This window comes from Neolamprologus multifasciatus, chromosome 18, assembly GCF_963576455.1.
Source record: "Neolamprologus multifasciatus chromosome 18, fNeoMul1.2, whole genome shotgun sequence".
Lineage (NCBI taxonomy): Eukaryota > Metazoa > Chordata > Actinopteri > Cichliformes > Cichlidae > Neolamprologus > Neolamprologus multifasciatus.
This window is the reverse complement of record NC_140456.1, coordinates 36,902,348-36,926,364: the sequence shown is the minus strand read 5'-3', so window position 1 is coordinate 36,926,364 and position 24,017 is coordinate 36,902,348. Positions and strand designations below refer to the sequence as shown.

General features: G+C 41.6%; 1 protein-coding gene, 1 long non-coding RNA gene and 1 pseudogene across 3 annotated transcripts in view; 2 read left to right on the top strand and 1 right to left on the bottom strand.

Annotated features, from left to right (window-relative positions):
• Positions 1–24,017, bottom strand: part of LOC146498592 (protein NLRC3-like) — a 126,496-nt gene that overhangs the window by 76,290 nt on the left and 26,189 nt on the right. The gene's annotated exons all lie outside the window — the stretch shown is intronic.
• On the top strand, positions 11,237–15,731 carry LOC146498594 (uncharacterized). Its single transcript, XR_014870556.1, has 2 exons — positions 11,237–12,943; positions 14,095–15,731. It is a non-coding gene; the product is annotated as an uncharacterized LOC146498594 (long non-coding RNA).
• On the top strand, positions 15,992–17,909 carry LOC146498593 (uncharacterized; annotated as a pseudogene). The gene is made up of 5 exons (XR_014870914.1): positions 15,992–16,228; positions 16,321–16,448; positions 16,535–16,768; positions 17,145–17,169; positions 17,283–17,909. The product of XR_014870914.1 is annotated as an uncharacterized LOC146498593 (transcript).

Below are 24,017 nucleotides of genomic sequence, written 5' to 3'. Positions count from 1 at the left end.
TCTTCAGCACTGTAGCCAGGCTGACAAAAAGTCAGAGCTTTTTTGAGCCAACCATCCCTTTAACGTTAACTAGTGATGACTTCATGAACTTCTTCACAAATAAAATTTTTATCATTAGAGAAAAAATTACCAATAATCATCCCACAGATGTAATATTATCTACAGCTACTCTTAGTTTCATTGATGTTAAGTTAGACTCTTTTTCTCCAATTGATCTTTCTGAGTTAACTTCAATAATTACTTCCTCCAAACCATCAACGTGTCTTTTAGACCCCATTCCTACAAAACTGCTCAAAGAAGTCCTGCCATTAATTAATTCTTCGATCTTATATATGATCAACCTATCTCTAATAATCGGCTATGTACCACAGGCCTTCAAGGTGGCTGCAGTTAAACCTTTACTCAAAAAGCCATCTCTAGACCCAGCAGTCTTAGCTAATTATAGGCCAATCTCCAACCTTCCTTTCATATCAAAAATCCTTGAAAGAGTAGTTGTCAAACAGCTAACAGATCATCTGCAGAGGAATGGTTTATTTGAAGAGTTTCAGTCAGGTTTCAGAGCTCATCACAGCACAGAAACAGCTTTAGTGAAGGTTACAAATGATCTTCTTATGGCCTCTGACAGTGGACTCATCTCTGTGCTTGTCCTGCTAGACCTCAGTGCAGCATTCGATACTGTTGACCATAATATCCTATTAGAGCGATTAGAACATGCTGTAGGTATTACAGGTATTGCACTGCAGTGGTTTGTATCATATCTATCTAATAGACTCCAATTTGTGCATGTAAATGGAGAGTCCTCTTCACACACTGAGGTTAATTATGGAGTTCCACAGGGTTCAGTGCTAGGACCAATTCTGTTTACATTATACATGCTTCCCCTAGGCAGCATCATTAGAAGACATAGCATACATTTTCACTGCTATGCAGATGACACCCAGCTCTATCTGTCCATGAAGCCAGATAACACACACCAATTAGTTAAACTGCAGGAATGTCTTAAAGACATAAAGACTTGGATGGCCACTAACTTTCTGCTTCTCAACTCAGATAAAACTGAGGTCATTGTACTCGGCGCTGAAAAGCTTAGAAATTTGGTATCTAACCAGATTCTTACTCTGGATGGCATTACCTTGGCCTCCAGTAACACTGTGAGGAACCTTGGAGTCATTTTTGACCAGGATATGTCCTTCAACGCACATATTAAACAAATATGTAAGACTGCGTTCTTCCATTTGCGCAACATTTCTAAAATTAGAAATATCCTGTCTCAGAGTGACGCTGAAAAACTAGTTCATGCATTTATTACTTCCAGGCTGGACTACTGCGATTCATTATTATCAGGATGTCCAAAAAACTCACTGAAAAGCCTTCAGCTAATCCAAAATGCTGCAGCAAGAGTCCTGACAGGGACTAGAAAGAGAGAGCATATTTCTCCTGTTTTGGCTTCCCTTCATTGGCTTCCTGTTAAATCCAGAATTGAATTCAAAATCCTGCTCCTCACATACAAGGTCTTAAATAATCAGGCCCCATCTTATCTTAATGACCTTGTAGTACCATATCACCCTATTAGAGCACTTCGCTCTCGCTCTGCAGGCCTACTTGTTGTTCCTAGAGTATTTAAAAGTAGAATGGGAGGCAGAGCCTTCAGTTTTCAGGCCCCTCTTCTGTGGAACCAGCTTCCAGTTTGGATTCGGGAGACAGACACTATCTCTACTTTTAAGATTAGGCTTCAAACTTTCCTTTTTGCTAAAGCATATAGTTAGGGCTGGACCAGGTGACCCTGAATCCTCCCTTAGTTATGCTGCAATAGACGTAGGCTGCCGGGGGATTCCCATGATGCATTGAGTTTTTCCTTTCCAGTCACCTTTCTCGCTCACTATGTATTAACAGACCTCTCTGTATTGAATCGTATCTGTTATTAATCTCTGTCTCTCTTCCACAGCATGTCTTTATCCTGTCTTCCTTCTCTCACCCCAACCGGTCGCAGCAGATGGCCGCCCCTCCCTGAGCCTGGTTCTGCCAGAGGTTTCTTCCTGTTAAAAGGGAGTTTTTCCTTCCCACTGTCGCCAAAGTGCTTGCTCATAGGGGGTCATATGATTGTTGGGCTTTTCTCTGTATCTATGAAGCGCCTTGAGGCGACATTTGTTGTGATTTGGCGCTATATAAATAAAATTGAATTGAATTGAATTGAATTGAATTGAAATTGAATTGAATTGAATTGAATTGAATTAATGTCAAACTGTTAGAAACACAGAAACATCAGAATCGTCTTTGTTCACATAAACCTGTCTGGGATCCTTTGTTGTTCTTTTGATGCAGAGTTACATTATAAATATAAAGAGTTATTTCAGAGTCTCATCAGTTTTCCTACATGTCTTTATTGAACACATCAGCAGGGCTGAAGCTCTCATGTTAAACACACACTGATCTATGGACACGTTCATGTGTTTCTAACAGAACCAGGCTGTTATCAGCCCTGCACTAACATTATGTCACACACACTGAATGTAACAGTGACAGTTTACATCATCACACAATCAGCTGTGATTGTTTCACTGTCATCAAACTAGTCAACAGGAAGTAGAATCAATAGAAACCAATCATTTACTGACAGCATGTCTGATGTAAATAAGTGCAGATTCTGTATGAAGTATAACTGCACACAGTAACTGTATTACAATAAGGACTTAACAGCGCCCTCTGCTGGAGTGTTTTCACATTGAGAGCAGCTTTCCTCTGAATTCAGTGAGGTTATGACTGAAATTATTGGTGTAGTCGGTTTTATATAGACCAGACCACTAAAAACAAGAGTGTCTCTGCTGTCTGTGAGGAGATGGAGCCGAACATCAAGCTGTGCTGTTTCACAGTGAAGCCAGGCGGCTGTCACCAGGAAAAGTCTTGTCCCGAGTTTTTGAGCTCAGAGAGCAGATAAGATGTTCTTGGAGCAGGAGCACAAGTATGAAGTCGCAGAGTTAGTGATGAGAGCTTCCTGGCAAAACTGGCCTACCTGAGTGACATATTTGGAAATGAAGTAAATCTACAGCTTCAAGGGAAAGATAAAAACCTCCCTCAGGTCACAAGATCAGCTCTGTCACTGGAAAGCTTGCAGTGTGGAGCAGGAGACTCGATGAAGGAAACACAGATTCATTGGAGAACCTGCATGAATTTGTTGACACTACTGACGATGATGCCGCCTCAGTGACTCCATATATCAAGCAACATATTTCATCACTGATGGGATACTTTAAAAAGGACTTCCATGAAAACAGTTCCCAGCATGACTGGGTGAGAGATCCTTTCACAGCACCAGCTCCTACTGGTTTCAGCTTTGCAGAGCAGAACCAGTTCATTGACGTCTGACTCCACACTGAGACTGCAGTTCACATCACAGACACTGAGTGGATTCTGGCTGAGTGCAGAGAAGCAGTATCCACTCTGAGGGCAGAAGGCTGTGGGCATTCTTATTCCTTTAGTCTCATCTTTGTGAGACTGGCTTCTCTGCTGTTGCTGCAGACCAAGTCCAGGTCCCACCCAGCTAAACACTGAGCAGGAGCTGAGAGCTGCAGGATCCTGCTTCAAACCTGCTTTGAAAAGCTGTGCACTGCAAAACGTGCTCGTCGGAGCCATTAATGCTGACTTTGTTATTTTGATCAAAGAAACAAATCAGCACAAACTGTTTGATTCATTTTTGTTCTGTAGGTTAAAGTGTTTCATATATTGTGCTCCTGAGTTAATGTTGCTGATCAGTTTGAATTCATTTTGATTATTTAGTTTTTTAAATTTTATTTTTCAGTATCAAATGGTTCAAATGTTTATAGTTTTAGTAAGGATTTAATTTCTTTTTCATTTAAGGGAAATTGTTGCACTTTACTTTGTTTGTTTCCATCTAAAAGTGTTACATTGTTTCTCTTCCAAACTAAAAAGTGTTTCTGCTGCAGCTTCCATTCACTCTTTATCATTTTCCAGTCAATTCAATTCATCCATCCATCCATTCGCTTCCGCTTCTCCTTTTCAGGGTTGCGGGGGGCGCTGGAGCCTATCCCAGCTGTCATAGGGCGAGAGGCGGGGTACACCCTGGACAGGTCGCCAGTCTGTCGCAGGGCCAACACACAGGGACAGACAACCATTCACGCTCACATTCACTCCTAATGGCAATTTGGATTTTCCAATTAACCTATCCCCACAAGCTGCATGTCTTTGGACGGTGGGAGGAAGCCGGAGTACCCGGAGGGAACCCACGCAAACACGGGGAGAACATGCAAACTCCACACAGAAAGACCCCGGCCTGATGTTGGAATTGAACTCAGGACCTTCTTGCTGTGCGGCAACAGTGCTAACCACCGTGCCACCGTGCTGCCAATTCAATTCAATTCAATTTTATTTATATAGCGCCAAATCACAACAAAAGTCGCCTCAACGTGCTTCATAGATACAGAGAAAAACCCAACAATCATATGACCCCCTGTGAGCAGCACTTTGGCGACAGTGGGAAGGAAAAATTCCCTTTTAACAGGAAGAAACCTCCAGCAGAACCAGGCTCAGGGAAGAGCATGTCTCTCTTCCACATGCTGTGGAAGAGAGACAGAGATTAATAACACATATGATTCAATACAGAGAGGTCTGTTAATACATAGTGAGTGAGAAAGGTGACTGGAAAGGAAAAACTCAGTGCATCATGGGAATCCCCGGCAGCCTACGTCTATTGCAGCATAACTAAGGGAGGATTCAGGGTCACCTGGTCCAGCCCTAACTATATGCTTTAGCAAAAAGGAAAGTTTGAAGCCTAATCTTGAAAGTAGAGATAGTGTCTGTCTCCCGAATCCAAACTGGAAGCTGGTTCCACAGAAGAGGGGCCTGAAAACTGAAGGCTCTGCCTCCCATTCTACTTTTAAATACTCTAGGAACAACAAGTAGGCCTGCAGAGCGAGAGCGAAGTGCTCTAATAGGGTGATATGGTACTACAAGGTCATTAAGATAAGATGGGGCCTGATTATTTAAGACCTTGTATGTGAGGAGCAGGATTTTGAATTCTGGATTTAACAGGAAGCCAATGAAGGGAAACATTTCCCTTCCCTTCACTTCAAACATTTCCAGCACAGCTGGATTTGTTTGTAACTTTGGTCACCTCTGTATCATCCCTCATTTTTCTTTTTGCAGCATTTTTCTTTTTGCAAGTGTTTTTCTTTTTGCAGCATTTTTCTTTTTGCAGCATTTTTCTTTTTGCAGCGTTTTCTGAAGTTGCAGTCCGTTTGGCCTCTCAGGGCCACCGTACAATGCTGATGTTTTGTTGTTCACACTCTGTTTTATATTTATATAGTTTTTGGTTTTTAAATCCATGGACAAAATAAATATTATCAGGCAAAATCCAGGGTGAAACATAACCAAATAACTTAAATGGTGAAGTCATTATAGAAGTACATGTTGCAAAGATCAGCCTCCTGTATAGACTGCTAAACTGTCTGGGGGGGCCCTGCCTGTCTTTGTTGGATAAGCTCCCTGTTCCATAAGACGGAGACATTTGTATGATAATAGATGGGCGGTAAAATAAAAAATATTCTGGATGACTGTTGCCGCCTGTAAATCAAAGTCTGCCTGAGGTGGGATTTCAGAAGCAGAAACCAAGAGGGAGCACAGTACGACTCCCAGAAGGGCGTGAAGTGAAGCCATAGCTGCTGAAGAGTGAAAACATGATGATGGAGGAGATCACAGATGAAGATCTGCTGCCTGGTGACTCTTTATATAGAAGAGTGAGATTATCTCCCCACCAACAGCTGCACGTATACAAACCCCAGGTGCTGGGATGGCTTTGAACATGTGACATTTTCTGCAAACACATGGACAGTTTCATAAACACAAAGATTATTCCTGCAGCGGCAGACTTGTCTCACTGTGTGAGAGGTGAACGTCAGACAGTTCTTAGAAAATGTAGTTTCTCTTTTAAGGTTTTAACATCTCTTTTACCCCCATTTGTCTAAAAACTACTTGAAAGCCCTTCATGTAAGAGGTTTATTACCTTTGCAGGATGGAGCATCCTGAGAGTGAAAAGCTTTTTTCACACAGTTTTTTTCCAAAGCTGACTGATTAGGAATCTCAAAGTTGGCTTTCCTCATAAGTAATACATGGTCTCAGTCAGGCTGGACATGATCACTCCTACAGGAAGTAAATGTACTATGATTTTATTTCACCTGTGAAATGATGAAAAACAGCAGAATAGCTCACGCTAACAAACAGGTGTTGAAATGTTTCATTTTCTGCTGTTTCATCGGTCAAAAAGGGCGTTTAACCAAACTGAAGCTGAACTGCTACTGCTGTAGTGCAGCATCTGCTGTGTGCTTAATCATAGAACCTTCTGTACACAGCAGACAGAGGCTACTGGCACTTAAGTCCATCTGCTAGCTTTAAAAACTGGTTAGTGAAGTGGCTTTGATGATACTGATACACATTCTTTGCTACTGTCACAGGACTGGGATCCACCAGGGAACAGCTGTCAGGATAAAGAGCCTTCGCTTCTCTACATATAAACTGGATACTTGTAGGAAACTTTGGGAAGCGGCATTTTTCCTCATAGCGTCTAAATTGAAGTTAGCTCAGGTGTTTCTTCCATACTTGCTCTACAGAAAGCCAAAGAGTTTGGAGCTCTGCAAACATTTCCAGCACAGCTGGATGTGTTTGTAACTTTGGTCACCTCTGTATCATCCCTCAGATTCTTTCTGCACAGCTTTGAAACCATGACACCACTAGTGATGCTGAGGAGATGTCCAGTTTAAATAGACCTTTATTCCTGGAACACAAACACATGAAGTGATGCTGTTAAAGAAGAACATTTTATCGCACTAATGAATCAAGCATCTGTATGTTTGTCTGTCAGTCTGTCTGTCAACAGTTCCTCTGATCTACTTCACACTTGGTGGGTATTTTGTTTTTGGAGCGGTCAAAGTCTATCACCGTGTTGCTTTGTCTGCTGTAAATCTGCCTGTACAAAGGGAAATATGCATGTTTTTAGATGCAAACTCACAACATGGCTGCATTTTTTGGTCATCTTGTATTTTATATTTATTTAATTCTATTATTTTTTGTCTATGAATCTTTACAAGTGTGTAGATACAAAGGCTTGATTAAAACAAAGGTCTCAGCTGTGCTGTTAGGGATGCACTCATATTTGTTTCAAAATGTAATAAATCAAAGGATTTTAGGCTTTTCATGCTTTTTATTTGGTTATAACAGCAGGTGGATAACAGCATGCAAGTGATGAATCTAATTGTGTGATATTATGAGCATTGTTAATAAAGAAAGAGCAGAGATAGTAAAGGAAAAACAGGTGATGGACGTGAGATTTTCAGAACAAAAGCTCCTCAGTGAGACGATCACCTGGACACAAGGTCAGGCAGCTGGAACTCATCTAGAGAGAGCAAAATGGAAAAGTGATCTGTGCAGAACATCACTGTTGATTGCAGTTATTTACATCAAACTTCTTCTCTGAGATAAGAGCACCATTTCTGGGAAAGATGACAGTATTTCCATGCTGGATGCTGGTTTGCAGGGAGAACTGAATGAAACTCTCCTGCACCTCAGCGCTGAGGTCCACACCTGTGAGGTCAGATGAGGTCAATCTGCTGCAGCACGTAGAGCTTTACTGATCAGCAGAACAGGTTCAAAGGATTCAGCAGAGCGTAGAATCAGAGCTAAATGCCACATCACCATAGAGGTTGTTAACAACAGCTTTCTTTCCCCTTTGTCTCGATGGACTGAATCAGGGCAGACTCGTCATACTTCACCTCAACCACGTCACTGAGATCCCCCAGCCTGACAAAGCAGCAGAAATGATGAAAGCAGAAACAGCAAACACACCAGATGGTTCAGTTGTGTTTTTCTCTCTGTGTGTGCGCTCACGCCCACTTGTGTATGTGAACTTTCCACGTACCTCAGTTTGTTTCTCCAACATGAGCCATTAGGCTGCAAAAACATCACTAACACATGAATTCTTTCTCTTTTTTGTTATCACCTGTGATCATGTGTTTTATGTTTCATTCATTTACGAGTTCTTGTATAGCTACATGTAACTAGACTTCTATGGGACGTAAATGATTGTTTTGTATACAGATCTGTACAAAGGATGTAAACACTTGATTAAAAAGGAGATCTCAGCTGTGTTGTTATGGATGGACTTCAATGTATTTGTTAAAAAAGAGAATAAAGCAAAGTATTTTAGCTGTTTGGGAGTTTTTGTTTGATTCAATTCAGTTTTATTTCTATGGAGTCAAATAATAACAAAGGCCCTAGAATAGCCCTGAGTTTGTCCAGGTGACACTCCTCTGAAGAACAAATACAAAGAGGAATAAGGGGATTAGTTTTCAAGTTTGGTTTCTTTCAAAATAAAAGCTGAAAGTACCATGTTTTGGAAGCATAATATTTTCAGCCAGGATGCCGGTCTCCAAGGAGAACTGCACCTCAGTGCTGAGCTCCACATCACGCCCTGTGAAACCACAGATATAAATCTGCTGCAGTGAGAATAACTTTACCCAACACAAGTGTAGAATTAGACATTTGACTTTACCTACAACCTGTTAACAACAAAGCTTTCATTACCTCTGTTGTTGATGGTGTAAGTCATGTAGGACTAATCATACTTCACATCAGCCATGCACAAGTCAGAGTATCTCCAGGCTTTCAATAATAAAGCCAAGGAGATGATGTGAACATAGCAATAGTAAAGTATGCATCATAATCAGTTGTATGAGTCAACTATGTGGCACCTCAGTCTTGTTGGCATGAAGAAAAGTTGTGTAACATGTAGCATAAGGGCTGCAAAGACATCATTTAAACAGCAGTCGTCTATTAGTCGTAACGTATCTCCTGTTAAATAGTTAAATGTCTCCATCTCTGTCCTCTCACAGCTCGTTGTATACCAACTCCAGGTCCCCACCAGCAGCTGTGGTAACGATGGCTGTGCCCATCAACACACTGAAGCTGAGACGCCACTGGTCACTATGGCGACTCCAATAGGGTTACCTGTCAGCTGTGGACACATGAAAGGAAAACAGCAGAAACACAAGACATGTTTACCTATTGACAGCTTAATGGAAAAGTGTGTTTAAACACTTTTCTATTTGTTATTTTGTGTATGATTGGATTTATTGTGAAAGGAATTTCAAAGTTTTAATTTGACCTTTCCCCTGTTTTTCATACAGACTGGAGACGAATGGATGGTGCTTTCTTTGTTTGTTTAAAGATAATGAATAAAACTCTACAGACATCTTAAACCATCCTCGTTTCTATATATTTTCTTATATAAATGGAAAGTATATAAGACAAAAACTGAGCTATGATACTAAGGACCCTGGAAGTCAGTACACCTTTATTATTCAGCACAGCCTGAAGTCTCTTAGTCAAGCTTGTTTGTATTTTCTGTGAGGAAGTATTCAGCAGCAGCTCTTTTCTTGGATGTTGGTTCCCTTTGTTTCCATCCTCTGTTAAGATGTTTCAGTAATGTTGAGGTCTGGGGAGGCCAATCCATGACTGAAGTCCTGTCATGCTGCATACTGCATTAGCACTTTGTTCATAGTGAAAAATGAAGCCACTGCCAATCAGACATTTGCACAGTGGATCAACTTCTGATGGTACTTTCCTGAATTCCATACCTATAATATGTTTGCACATACTGATGAATATGTGCAGCTGATTTTCAGTCCAGTTCCTGTGTGACAGACGCCAGTCTTTCTGCCTGTGTCCTTCCTTAAGAATAGAGCCATCCTTCACTGAGACTGTTTCTGATGAGGCTTCATTGAGCAGTAGATGGATCCCTCAGCTCAGCTAATCCTCCTATTTCTTAACACATGACTGTCAGAAACTGTTAATCTGCTGCAGCTCTTAAACTCTTCCACTCCTTTTTTTGTAATCTCTTAGTTTCCTCATTTTTTTAAGGTGGATCTGCTCACCAAATCCAAAGTCAACATGCTGTTATATAATGGAGTTGAACCTGTAATGGAGTTTGATTTAAACCAATCTAAGCAATTAAGTGAATTATGATGAGCAAAGAAATGATGGCGGAGGTCGTGGATGAGCTGTGGTTGGCTCCTCGTATATAGCAGAGTGAGGTTGTGTTTGCACATTATTATAAAACCATGTTCACTATATATTTTAGCTGCAGACAATAACATTATTTGTTTTGCTGTGGTGATGTTATTCCACTTTGGTAAAATGGGAAAACGATCATTTCCTGCTGTTATTCACACGTTATTCCAAGACCCTCAACATGAGCCTTGTAGTCCAACCATATAAAGACAAATAAATAGTTGTGTTTGTAACAGCTCGTGAACATGAATCATTCCACATTACTTTAAAAATCATTGTGAACTAAACTGGAATAAATGAGTGTTTATATATAGTTTTGTCTCAGCTGTTTATACACAGTGTTTCAGTTCTTATCAGAGTCTCACATGTGATGAACCTTTAGCTCTGTTGTAAGTGTGCTGTTAGACCAGGTTTCCCTCATTTAAAAATAATCTCTCATTAGGAATGGATATGATGTCTAAGACATAGAAATGCTTATTATGGGTTCACTTGATGTCACTGAAAAGATGCACATAGGTAACACGCAGGCCATCCAGCTCCGAGGTTTATCTTCTCACCTCGAGTCTGCGACACTCTCTCCATGTCCTCTCAGATAAGGGCGCACACATTTCTGCATGACCTTCTAAATTAGAAAGAGAAATTCACAAACCAGAAGCTGACCATCACAAAACACTCATCACAAACCAAAAATAGCTCCACTGAGCATCAAACTATCACCAGAGTTTACTGATAATCTAAAGACTCACATAACTCATTTTGTCTCGTTTTGTCTTAGTTTGAGACATAAGCGCATGATTATAATACTGTGTAGTTAGATGAGACAGAGCTGATGCTTCCTCTTAATTATCCTCTTCATTGTTCCCGAGCCTCAGTAGTGGAAGCTACCATGGATAGAAAAACAATGACTCATCTTAAATCTCAAATGACCTCTTTGTCTGCAAAGAGCTGCTGATGTGTCCGATATGATCCACAAGCTTAAACTAGGATTATAAATGTGTGCAGTGATGTGTGTGAAACCTCTGAGGACTCACACGTGTGTGCTTCAGCCCACACACACATATGAAGCACTGCGATCTCACACAGAACTATTTTATACATCCAACCTGAATCCTGATCATTTCTACAGTTTATTAAGCTCAGCTTCACCTGAACATCAGTGATGAACACTGCAAATTTCTTGTAGCTTAACAAGATTTATTGTCTTAAATTTAGCCAGATTATCTTGTCCATCTTGTTTTGAACATTACAAACTAGTTTCCAGTCTCATGTGTTAGATGATTAGACTTGTTTTAAGTATATATTCCTTTTTTTTCTTATTTAGTCTGTAAATCTAAAAATGAACCATTTCACCTTTATTTCAAGCAAAAATAGCTTTTAGATAGAGTGTAAAACAAAAAATTATCTTAAAATAAGAAACATTCACCTTTTTCCTTGAAATAAGAAAGTCAATCATTGGAAGGTATATTTAGACCTGAGACGTGTCACAGATGTATTTGTTACCATGTAAAATAAGCCACTTTACTCTAACGGCATAATGTATAGCATCTTCAATCACCAAAAACTCCATATTAGCAACCTCTGATACAGGACCTAGTCCTTTCTCATTTACAAATATTGGATGCTCAGTTCCTGCTTCACTTTGACAACACTCCAGCAGCTGATTGTGGTTTACAAGAGACTTGCACACATTCTTAAAGTTTAATTTGGCTGACCATTGTTTTTTTTTAAAAAACTGCGTTTAGACTCTATTTCATACACGTATGACAAATTACAGGTCCCAGGGCAATAATCTGAGAGGGAAGATGCAGCATGTAATCTTCTATCATTTTTTTTAGTTTGGACACAGTTTGTAAAGACACAACTGGGGCAAAAAGTATTTTAACAATTTCAATTAAATCCAAAATAAATTTGATAAAAGAATGGCAAAATCTTGATCAATATAAGCATTTGTCCAGGGGATTGTTTTAATCTGTTGTCACTTGAAGCTAAAGTAGCATTAAATTTTTTTTTATGAATTATAGAACATTTTTTGAGACATTTTATTAAATTCGATGAATTTATATTCCAAAATCTCTTTTTCCCAAAGTCTGTTTTTGTTTCATAATGGGGTTTTTCATAATGGTGTATTTATTTGAGGTCATTTAACAACTGAATTTCTTATTCAGGCAATCAGGGTGGGACCTGAACGCTCATTGGCTGCTGCTTAAACAGGTGCTTAAAATTAAAGTGTCTCAAAATGTTTCTATTATTACAAAAAAGAATCGTAGTGAAATAAATATTTAATAAAATATTATAAAAATACACAATGTAAAATAAAAATTAAATGACACGTTTTAACACTTTGGTGTTCCATAGTCTAGTTCATATTAAAAAGTTAAATAATGTATTAGCACTAGATTAGGTTCCTGTATTCCTCGGTACAACCATCCCACATATCACACAAAAGTCTGGACTACTGCTATGAATTGTATTAATATGGCTCAAAAGAGACTTTACTGTTAAGGCACCACACCTCCAACACGCCATCTTGTTTGGGGAAAAGACCTGAAAGAAGTTCTTGGCGGGCAGAGTAGTAGAGGTCAATACCAAGTTTGAAGGGGTGGTTTATACCAAGTCTTAATTTAACTTGTGTAGTAATGTAATTGTAAAGACGACTACAACAGTCATAGTAATTGATGGGTTATTTGTTAAAATTAGTTTTTCGAATGCAGGTTCATTATGCATGTTATGTTCACGTTTTACAAGCTTTACACAGACGAAAATGTGTAACACTACCTCCCCCCTGGCTGCCCTCAAGTGGCTCTGTCCATTATCTCACTGTTTGAATCGGAGGACACGAGGGAGCAGGTTCGGACTGGATTCTGTTGAGGTAATTAACTTTTGCTTACAAACATTTCGGGTTCTTTTAGCTTTGACTTACTGTAGTAACATCAGTCGTGGTCAAATATTAAGTTTTACCGAGGCAGTATTATCAGTTCACTACCAATGGGTAGTTAGCCAAAACTGCCAGCCAGCTAGCTAGCTTAGTTCATTCAGTATGCTGAATTGTTAGCATGCAGTGATAGTTTAAAATTATTAATGGTGCTAGTTAGGTAAATTTAGTTTCGTGTTCAATATACTTAACATAGCTATATGACAAAAGAACTACAGTTGATATCCGCCTTTGCAAAAGTCCGTTTTGTGTTTCCCACCCACGGAAAATAAAAAGCTGCGGTGTTTTTTTTTCCTTCTTAAGCCGCGTGCTCTCTGTCTGCACTGTGCTTGGTGAGTTTGTGTGTGCAACTTGGGAGGACCGATACTGGTTTGAGACAAATCTCGCAATCGGGCTCATAACTTTACAATGCTGTTTTTTGTTATGGAAAAAGACAGGGGTGTTGGACAGATCTATATTTAACTTAAATGAGGATTTACTTAAGTCATCAAGAGTTAACTGTTTTATGACCAAAATTACATTTAACCAACATGAGTTTATTCAAATTTTATTATTTTACTATTTTTTGCAAGTCCAGTTTGGGTAATGAAATTAAAGATAACACAAGGGAATAAAATAATGCACATTTATGAAAGACATCTTTACCTATAGATTTACTTTAAGCCTCATTTCCGACAGATTATGATTAATCATATAAACTTGTAAGTTGGAGAAGATGTGAACTTGCTTCCAATTATTTATGTTGTAAACTATTAATATCAATCAGGTCACTTTAACCTTGCTGAACCGAGGTAACATTTTTTCTTATGGATGAAGTGGCCTAATCTGAGCTGTGGTCATTTGTTGAATGATTTGACAAGCAGTTGGGCACTATTAGTTTTAGTTTGAAAACTAGTTTGGAATAGCCTTGTCATAAATTTTAAGTGAGCAATTTTATAAGACTTAACCATTGAATTAACACAGGCTCTACTTGGTCTGTCTTTTGCACCTTATCCATGTGTCTGATTGCATAGACTTTGGATCCATGGCAGGTGGTGTCTTGACTCAGTTTTTCTTTTTGACCCAAACATATGTTTTTCTTTCCTCAGGGAAAAGTTCTGACAAAAGCTACACCAGTAAATCATGGAGGGTTTGGATGATTGCAGCCTTTCGGTTCTAAATGGTAGGCCAAGCATATGCATATTTATGCAAATTAATGTCTAAATGAATTTTGTGCTGCACACACTGACAGTGATCGTACATAGCAGGGCTCGCAAAATCGCTAGCCCGACGTCCCGGGGCTAGCAATTTTTCCAGTCGGGCTACCAAAATCTAACTCAGCCCTGCCCGTCGGGCTATCATAGGAAAATATATGTCAGTGCTTTTGCATTCTTTCGCCAATGTAGCTGAGTAATTATGTCATTGGCATCGATGAGCCACTGTCAATATGTGACATATTGAAATCGCGTTTGAATTTGCGCTTGCTTTTTGCTTTCATTTTCATTTTGCGATCGCGCGAACGGTGTGTAGAGAGCAGCAGCACTGATTGGTGAGTGACGATTAATTGCGCACCAATTCCTCTGACATCGTCTTATCACTCATTAGCTTACTATTCAAACGCGACAAGTGAAATCTCTCGCAGCAAGCTTAAACATGTGAGAGGTTGAGTGCGCAAAGAATCGCTGATCATTATGTAAGTACGTGTGTAAAAGCAGCAGGATTTACGCTGGTATTTTAGTTCTGCAGAGCCAAATAAGACAGGTCAGGGTGAAGAAGGGGCAGCCAAAGAAAAGCCAATCACAAAACGGAAAAGATATGACAAATCGAGCCCGTTCTCACTCCCGAGGCGTAACATGGCGACGTTTTGTCACGTCCCGCGGCGTTCCTTAGGAACGCGAAAGGAGACTTTCGGCGTTCTTATGGTACGCGGCGGGTTATGGCTGAAATCCAGTGCAATGACGCTCCCGCGGTAACCAACGTTCCAGCCCTGTATTCCAGCCCTAAACCTAACCTTATCCCTAGCCCCAACCATAACCTTTTTCCTCACCTTAAACAGGACTTTAATGATGTTAAATAGCGTGTTTCTAAGTGATTTGAAGGAAAAGAGCGAACATGTGTAGATTGAGTCCATACGGTTCTCATATTTCCTCATTTTTCCGAGGTCGTCATTTAGGAATGTGGTGGGTAGCCGAAAACGTAATATGTTGACGATTTGTCACCTAGCCTAAAGACTATGAGGCAAAAAGAAAGCGCAGCTTTTTTGGTTTCATGGACAAAAGAATTTCTGTGGCTGGAACATGACGAGCTAAATATCATGATGTTCTGACAGGTGTGTTGTGAGTTTCATTTGATTTCTGAGTCGACAAGCGCCTTTGTTACTGGGACCAGTCATTTTAAGAAAGACCCCATCAGAACCCATGAGAAATGCAAGAAATGCATTATTGCCCAGTCTGCAGTATCTTTCCCAGAACAAACACCAATTGCAAAAAAACATACTACAAATAAACCAAGCACAACAAGAACTCCTGAAAAAGCTGTTTAGAACAGCGTGCTATGTTGCAAAGAGTGAACTACCATTGGCAGAATTTAGCAGTCTTTGCAAACTTCAAAAAGCAAATGGCCTAGATCTTGGTTCCACTTGCCTCTTACCCGTGACTTCAGTGAAAATTTCAGATTCAGGATCTGACACAGACTGATTCATGTTCTACACAGTTCTTACAAGTTCATAGAAATTTCTGTTCAATTAGAACCAAGTATTTGAGTTGATGGTTTTAATTTTTATACAGCTGTTGTGATTTGTATTTTAACAATTTTTTTGATTAATTTTTGTTTCCGTTACAATATTATACTTTAATGTATAATATTGTAAAGGAAACCAAACGTAAAAAAAAATTCTTTTTTTATTCGGGCTACTTAAATTTATTTTGGGCTACCAAAAACTAAAGAATGCCTGCCCGAAGGGCTACCAGAGATTTTGAAATTTTGCGAGCCTTGCATAGAATCAGTTTTATGTTGTCAGATCAATAAAATATTTAAATTACATTTAATTGTATTTGACAAAATGACAATTTGGAATTGTTGTACAACTTTTACATTTCTGAAAGTTACTGACTTTTATATACAGCTGCAGACAAAGATGAGGTCTTGCTCCACACCCTCAGTAGGGACGATTTAAGGGACCTGCTTCCAGGGCCTGAAAATTTTATGAGGAGGAAACAGTTGTGGGCTCAAGTTCACAAAGAGGCAAGTTTTGCCGCTTTTGATTTAAAAACACTTAGCACGACACATTTTGTTTAGGACTCCTGTAATATAACTATTTTCGTTTTCTTATTTAGGATGAGACTAAAGAAAAGGCGTCTCATGGACATCTCACCATGTGACCAGGGAGAAGATTATGATGCAGATTCAAGTGGTGGATCAAACATACTTTTGCCACCAAGGAGCAGTTCTGGTGACAACAGTTGTAAGTGAAAGATTACAATTATGGCAATAATATTGAATATTGAACTGAAATTTGATTTAGTTCTTTCTTTCCTGTTCTGTTCATAGCCCTGTTCAGGACACTACCAACTTTCTTCCCATCACAAGTTGCACCACCCAAGAAGATGGGACATGCCAGTGAAGCACTGATTGATGTCCTTCAGGTCTGTGTTTCTTCATATTTGTTATCAAATAATGCCCGTAAAACCTTCACTTTAACAGTTTATTTGGCATATGGCCTTTTTATCCATGCCAAGTCCTCCAACAATGTAGTTTATATTTGGAAAAGGTGTGCAGAAATCTGAAATGGCACAAACACTGAGATAAAAAAAAATTCAATAAAAATAATAAAGAAAATCATAAAGAAATTAAAAACAAAATGGAAATAATTACATATTTAACTATCACAGGTGCAGTATCTTTGTCATTTCCTAAAGTGTGTAAAGACATAATCCTAACGGTGATGAGGCAGAATTTATTACATTTTTCAATGGCATGAATATATATATATATATATATATATATATATATATATATATATATTTATATATATATATATATATATATTTTTTTTTTTTTCTTTTTCTATACAGTATTTGTCAATCTAAAGAAAAATAACATTAATATGGTCTGTAGCGCATCTGATCTATGGTTGTCATCATTCATGTATCACCCGAAGGGTGCACCCCAAAGGGATCAATAAAGTGAAGTCTAAGTCTAATACATACTTGTGGTTAAGTATTTGAACTACCCTGATAGCTTTGGAGTTTCTCCATACATTGTACAATTTTTGTCTTTGTTTTTCTTTTGCCAACAGAAGATCCAGCGTCAGCCCCGTTCTGCTCTTTGAAGGGTCCCATTGTCTTATTGCAGTTGGAACCACTCTCATCACCACATTTGACCACAGATGACCTTGGAGAAGGTTTGCTGTATCTTATGGCATACTACTACACCCTGCATCTCACCTATCCTAAATGTGTGGCAACGCTTCTGTCTGTCATTTAGACTGAAGTGTTAAAGGACAAAATCCATGAGCAAGACACCACAGGCTCATACAAAAAAGTCATGGCAGGCTGTAGGAATGTTTATTGAAACGTAGAGCTGTTTGAGCAAGATGTAACTTAGGTCTGTGTTGGAAGGTTTGGGCCTGATAGCTTTGGAGTTGCAATTTACACTTGAATTCTTTTTTTTATTCTTATTAATGTAATACAAAGTACTTTTTTCTTTAAACACATCTGTCCTGCAAATTGTGTTTAAAATTGCAAATGCTCTTTTTATTACATTTTATATGTTGAGTAGCTAACTGGTTTAGCACTTCTAAAAGGAACACAAAATAACAATGTTACACTTACAATGTGTCTTTAAATTTTTGTGTACTATGATTCACTGAAATATTTGTTACTGTTTGGAGAGTTTGTTTCCAATAAAGGTCATGTACACAGTATACTTTGCCTGCTTTAATTTGGCTTTATCTTTCTTATTTTGAGAATTCTTATCAAGTGTAATTATCTTACTGCACTGGCAGATTATTTCACTGAATTTAAGAAGATTTAGACTACAATCTATTATTTTTTAACTTATTTTAAGATATTTAAAATGATTTAATGTACTAGTTTTTAGATTATTTGCCTTGATTTGTTCCTTAGAATAAGTGTTTTATGGCTATTTTCAGATTTAATTTCTTCAACATTTTGCTTAGAACAAGTGGTTAAATCTTATTTTAGGTTTCAATTGCCATGATTGGTTGCTTGGAATAAGTGTGTAAGGCTTATTTTAAGATTTAACTATCTAATTGTTCCCTAGAATAAGTGGTTAAAGCTTATTTTAAGTTTCAATGTTCTGATTTGTTGCCTGGAATAAGTGTAAAATACTTATTTTTAGCTTTATTTAAATCTGGATATTGTTCTTATTTCAAGAAATCTTAATAAGAAAAAAACACTTACCCCACTGGCAGATAATTTTACTTGTTTTAAGCAAAACTTCACCAAAAATAAGTGTATTTATCTAGTATTAAGGAGGTGGGTTTTTGCAGTGAAGCTGCTCTGACTCCATCACAGCTCACGGCTGTTGGAATGAGTCAAACAATGAAGAAGGTTCAGAAACAGCTGATGATTTTACAGAAACATGATGCAAACATGAGAATGGACAAATTATTGTTTTATTAACACGCACTGTTTATGTTTCACTTTGCATGACGTCATCAACACTGTGACACCAGGGGGCGCTCATCACCAGCCTGAGGAAGTGTGCAGTGATAATGGGGGGAGACGCAGTATTGCGTGTACTGCAGTTGGACAGAAGGAAAAACTTCCATCCATCCATCCATCCATCTTCATCCGCTTTGTCCGGGGCCGGGTCGCGGGGGCAGCAGCCTAAGCAAAGAGGCCCAGACCTCCCTCTCCCCAGCCACCTCCTCCAGCTCATCCGGGGGAACACCAAGGCGTTCTCAGGCCAGCCGAGAGATATAATCTCTCCAGCGTGTCCTGGGTCTGCCCTGGGGCCTCCTCCCGGTGGGACATGCCTGGAACACCTCACCCAGGAGGCGCCCAGGGGGCATCCTTACCAGATGCCCAAACCACCTCAGCTGGCTCCTTTCGATGTGGAGCAGCAGCGGCTCTACTCTGAGCCCCTCCCGGATGGCCGAACTTCTCACCCTATCTCTAAGGGAGATGCCAGCCACCCTTCGGAGGAAGCTCATTTCCGCCGCTTGTATCCACGATCTCGTCCTTTCGGTCACTACCCACAGCTCGTGGCCATAGGTGAGGGTAGGGACGTAGATCGACCGGTAAATTGAGAGCCTCGCTTTTACACTCAGCTCCCTCTTCACCACGACGGACCGGTGCAGCGTCTGCATTACTGCAGCTGCAGCCCCAATCCGTCTGTCGATCTCCGGCTCCCTTCTCCCATCACTCGCGAACAAGACCCCGAGATACTTGAACTCCTCCACTTGGGGCAGGACCTCATCCCCGACCCGGAGTGGGCACTCCACCCTTTTCCGGCTGAGAACCATGGCCTCAGATTTGGAGGTGCTGATCCTCATTCCCGCTGCTTCACACTCGGCTGCGAACCGCTCCAGTGCGAGCTGGAGGCCCTCACCCGATGAAGCCAACAGAACCACATCATCCGCAAAGATCAGAGATGAGATCCTGAGGCCACCAAAGCGAAAGCCCTCCGCCACTTGGCTGCGCCTAGAAATCCTGTCCATAAAAATTATGAACAGAACCGGTGACAAAGGGCAGCCCTGGCGGAGCCCATCACCCACCGGGAACAAGTCCGACTTATTGCCGGCAATGCGAACCAAGCTCTTGCAACGGTTGTATAGGGATCGAATGGCCCGTAGCAATGGGCCAGACACCCCATACTCCCGCAACACCTCCCACAGGACACCCCGAGGGACACGGTCGAATGCCTTCTCCAAGTCCACAAAACACATGTAGACTGGTTGGGCAAACTCCCATGCACCCTCAAGTATCCTCGAGAGGATGAAGAGCTGGTCCAGTGTTCCGCGACCAGGACGAAAACCGCATTGTTCCTCCTGCATCAGAGGTTCGACTAGCGGACGAACTCTCCTTTCCAGCACCCTGGCATAGACTTTCCCGGGGAGGCTGAGAAGTGTGATCCCCCTGTAGTTGGAACACACCCTCCGGTCCCCCTTCTTAAAGATGGGGACCACCACCCCGGTCTGCCAATCCACGGGTACTGCCCCCGATCTCCACGCAACATTGCAGAGGCGTGTCAGCCAGGACAGCCCTACAACGTCCAGAGCCTTCAGGAACTCGGGGCGGACCTCATCAACACCAGGGGCTCTGCCACCAAGGAGTTGTTTAACTGCCTCAGTGACCTCGCCCCCAGAAATTGGCGGGTCATTCCCCTCATCCCCAGACTCTGCTTCCTCCTTGGAAGACGCGTCAGTGGGATTAAGGAGGTCCTCGAAGTATTCCTTCCACCGCCTGACAATTTTCTCAGTCGACGTCAGCAGCGCTCCGCCAGCACTATACACAGTGCAGGTAGAGCACCGCTTTCCCCTCCTGAGACGCCTGACGGTTTGCCAGAACCTCTTCGAGGCAGTCCGAAAGTCTTTTTCCATGGCCTCTCCGAACTCCTCCCACACCCGAGTTTTTGCTTCAGCCACTGCCCGAGCCGCATTCCGCTTGGCCTGTCGATACCTGTCAGCTGCCTCTGGAGTCCCACAGGCTAACCAAGCCCGATAGGACTCCTTCTTCAGCCTGGTGGCTCCCTTCACCTCTGGTGTCCACCATTTGGTTCGGGGATTACCACCACGGCAGGCACCAACCACCTTGCGGCCGCAGCTCAATGCAGCAGCTTCGGCAATGGAGGCGCTGAACATGGTCCATTCAGACTCGATGTCCCCCGCCTCCCTCGGAATGCTGTTGAAGCTCTGCCGGAGGCGTGCGTTGAAGATCTCGCGGACTGGGGCCTCTGCTAGTCGTTCCCAGCACACCCTCACTACGCGTTTAGGTGCACCAGGTCTGTCCAGCATCCTCCCCCGCCACCTGATCCAACTCACCACCAGGTGGTGATCAGTTGACAGCTCAGCCCCTCTCTTTACCCGAGTGTCCAGAACATATGGTCGCAGGTCTGGTGATACGATTACAAAATCGATCATCGACCTACGGCCTAGAGCGTCCTGGTGCCACGTGCACTTATGGACACTCTTATGTTCGAACAAGGTGTTCGTTATGGCCAAACTGTGATTAGCACAGAAGTCCAATAACAAAGCACCGCTCGGGTTCAGATCAGGGAGGCCGTTCCTCCCAATCACGCCCCTCCAGGTCTCGCTGTCGTTACCCACGTGAGCGTTGAAGTCTCCCAGCAGGACAACAGAGTCTCCAGGCGGAGCACCTTCCAGCACCCCCCCCCCAGGGACTCTAAGAAGGCTGGGTACTCCGAACTGCCACTCGGCGCATAAGCGCAGATGACAGTCAGGACCCGTTCCCCGACCCTAAGGCGCAGGGAACAAACCCTCTCGTCCACCGGGAAAAACCCCAACGTACCGGCAGCAAGCCGAGGGGATATTAGAATACCCACCCCAGCCCGCCGCCTCTCACCAGGGGCAACTCCAGACTGAGACAGAGTCCAGCCCCTCTCCAGGAGACTGGTTCCAGAGCCCAAGCCGTGCGTAGAGGTGAGCCCGACTATATCTAGCCGGTACCTCTCAACCTCACGCACTAATTCAGGCTCCTTCCCCACCAGAGAGGTGACATTCCATGTCCCTATTGCCAGTCTTGGCAGCCGGGGGTCAGTCCGCCAGGGCCTCCGCTCCTGGCTGCCACCCGGCACGGGTGGTGGGCCTGCGGGAGGATGGGCCCATGTCTCCTCTTCGGGCTGTGCCCGGCCGGGCCCCATGGACTAAGGCCCGGCCACCAGACGCTCGCCCTCGGACACCTTCCCCGGGCCTGGCTCCAGGGCGGGGCCCCGGTAACCCTATCCCGGGCAGGGTAAACTGTTCCCTCGGTGTTTTTTTCATAGGGGTCTTCTGAATCGCTCTTTGTCTGGTCCCTCACCCAGGACCAATTTGCCATGGGAGACCCTACCAGGGGGCAAAAGCCCCCAGACAACATAGCCCCTGGGATCCCTGGGACACACAAACCCCTCCACCACGATAAGGTAGCGATTCACGGAGGAGAGGAAAAAAAACTTCCTCCTGAAAATATTTTTATCCTTCCCAAAAGTGTTTAAGTCAAATGTTAAAAATATATAAATACAATAAAACACAGGGTCTTACATAAAGTTTGTAATGCAGTTGTGCACTGAGCACCTTTCCAATGTTCCTTCCTCAGATGAGTGTCCAGCTGCTGAACACATTAACATCTGTTATGTAAATGTAGCCGAGAACCAACCTGAGCACTGCTGGGAAAATAAAAAGGCAAACATCAAAAGTGCTGCATTATCTTATTTATTTTGAATGTTGACTTAGATCCACACCACGATTTATGAAATTATAGAACTAAAATAACAACAATTGTCTGCTTCTTTAAAATTTCTTTTATTACATCAAACCAGTGAAAACTGAAAAAAAAAACAAAGAGCTGTTAGCATGTTTAGACCAACTTTGAGACAGAGACTGTAAAGTTCTGCACTTTAAATCCTGCCTGTGTTCCTGCAAATGAGTCACAATGAAAGTAACTTAGTTTAGTATTAAGTGAGCCACAAAGCAGCCTAATAGCTTTAAAAACAGTAAAAGTAAATGAAATTGACAGTTTCAGTGTAGCTGGATCTGATTATTGGGGGTGGTCATGACCCCCGTAACCCCCCTGGGAATTACACGCCTGGTCCTGAGGTCAAATCCACCATCTTTGTTTCAGTGCTGAGCTTCATGTTCTCCCGTGTTTGTGTGCGTCCTCTCCGGTACTCCGGCTTCCTCCCACAGTCCAAACACATGCAGTTAGTGGGGTCAGGTTAACTGTGAGTGGTTGTGTCTCTGTGTTATTCCACCTTAATCAATGACTTCCTGTTAGCAGTAAGTGCTTCTGTAGGACTGATGTCATTTTCATGGGTTGGATCATTTAAATGAAGCTGGACTCAGATGCAGTAAATAAGTTGATTGATCATTAATTAATAAAGCTGGTCAAATATATCACATCATCATCATTTATTTATTTATATAGCACTTTAAAAACACACCTGGTAGACCAAAGTGCTGTACAATACTAATATGCACATAGTAATAAAACCAGACATAGCAATAAAAAAAGAAAAAAGAAAATCAGTTAGCCACAGAGTTAAAAGCCAGGGAATAAAAATAGGTTTTTAATAAAGACTTAAAAACTGGCACTGATGTAGCCTGTGTAATATGGAGAGGAAGGTTATTCCAAAGCATCGGCGCAGCAACAGAGAACGCTCGGTCTCCTCTTAGTTTCAGCTGTAACTTTGGGACCGAAAGCAGCAACTGCTCAGCTGACCGAAGGGAACGACTGGGGACTAAAAAGACTAGTATTAATAATGTTCAGAATGTGTGGTCTGATGGTAGAAAATACCTTTTCAAGAAAATGGGGAGGAACAACGTCATTTGGAGAGCCACGCGGTTTAGCATTCAACACAAGTTTCTCTAAATCAGATAAAACAATTGGTAGAAAAGCAGAGAACAAATTTGAGCAAGCACCATGCATGGCTGGGTCAGCAATAGGTAGAGTCGGGGGTCTCAAACTAGCAACCTTGTCCACAAAATAATTAAGAAACTTATTGCACATAACCGCAGAAGAGTGCATAAGAATATAGCCTATATTAAGTACAGAATTTATAGTGTTATATAGAACACGAGGGATATGCGAGCTGGCAGCAATAAGTTGAGAAAAATAGGAGTGCTTGGCAGCCTTTACTGCTCCCTGATAGACTTTCCAGCTAGTCTTAAGAGCTTCCATAGAGACACACAGCCTATCTTTTTTCCACCGTCTTTCACATCTTCTACATTCTTTTCTAGCGGCTCTGGTAAAATCAGCTAGCCAAGGACTAGCCTTTGGCTTGCATTGTCTGAATATAAAAGGAGCAACAGCGTCGAGGACAGATTTACAAGCAGAATCCAAACAAGAAA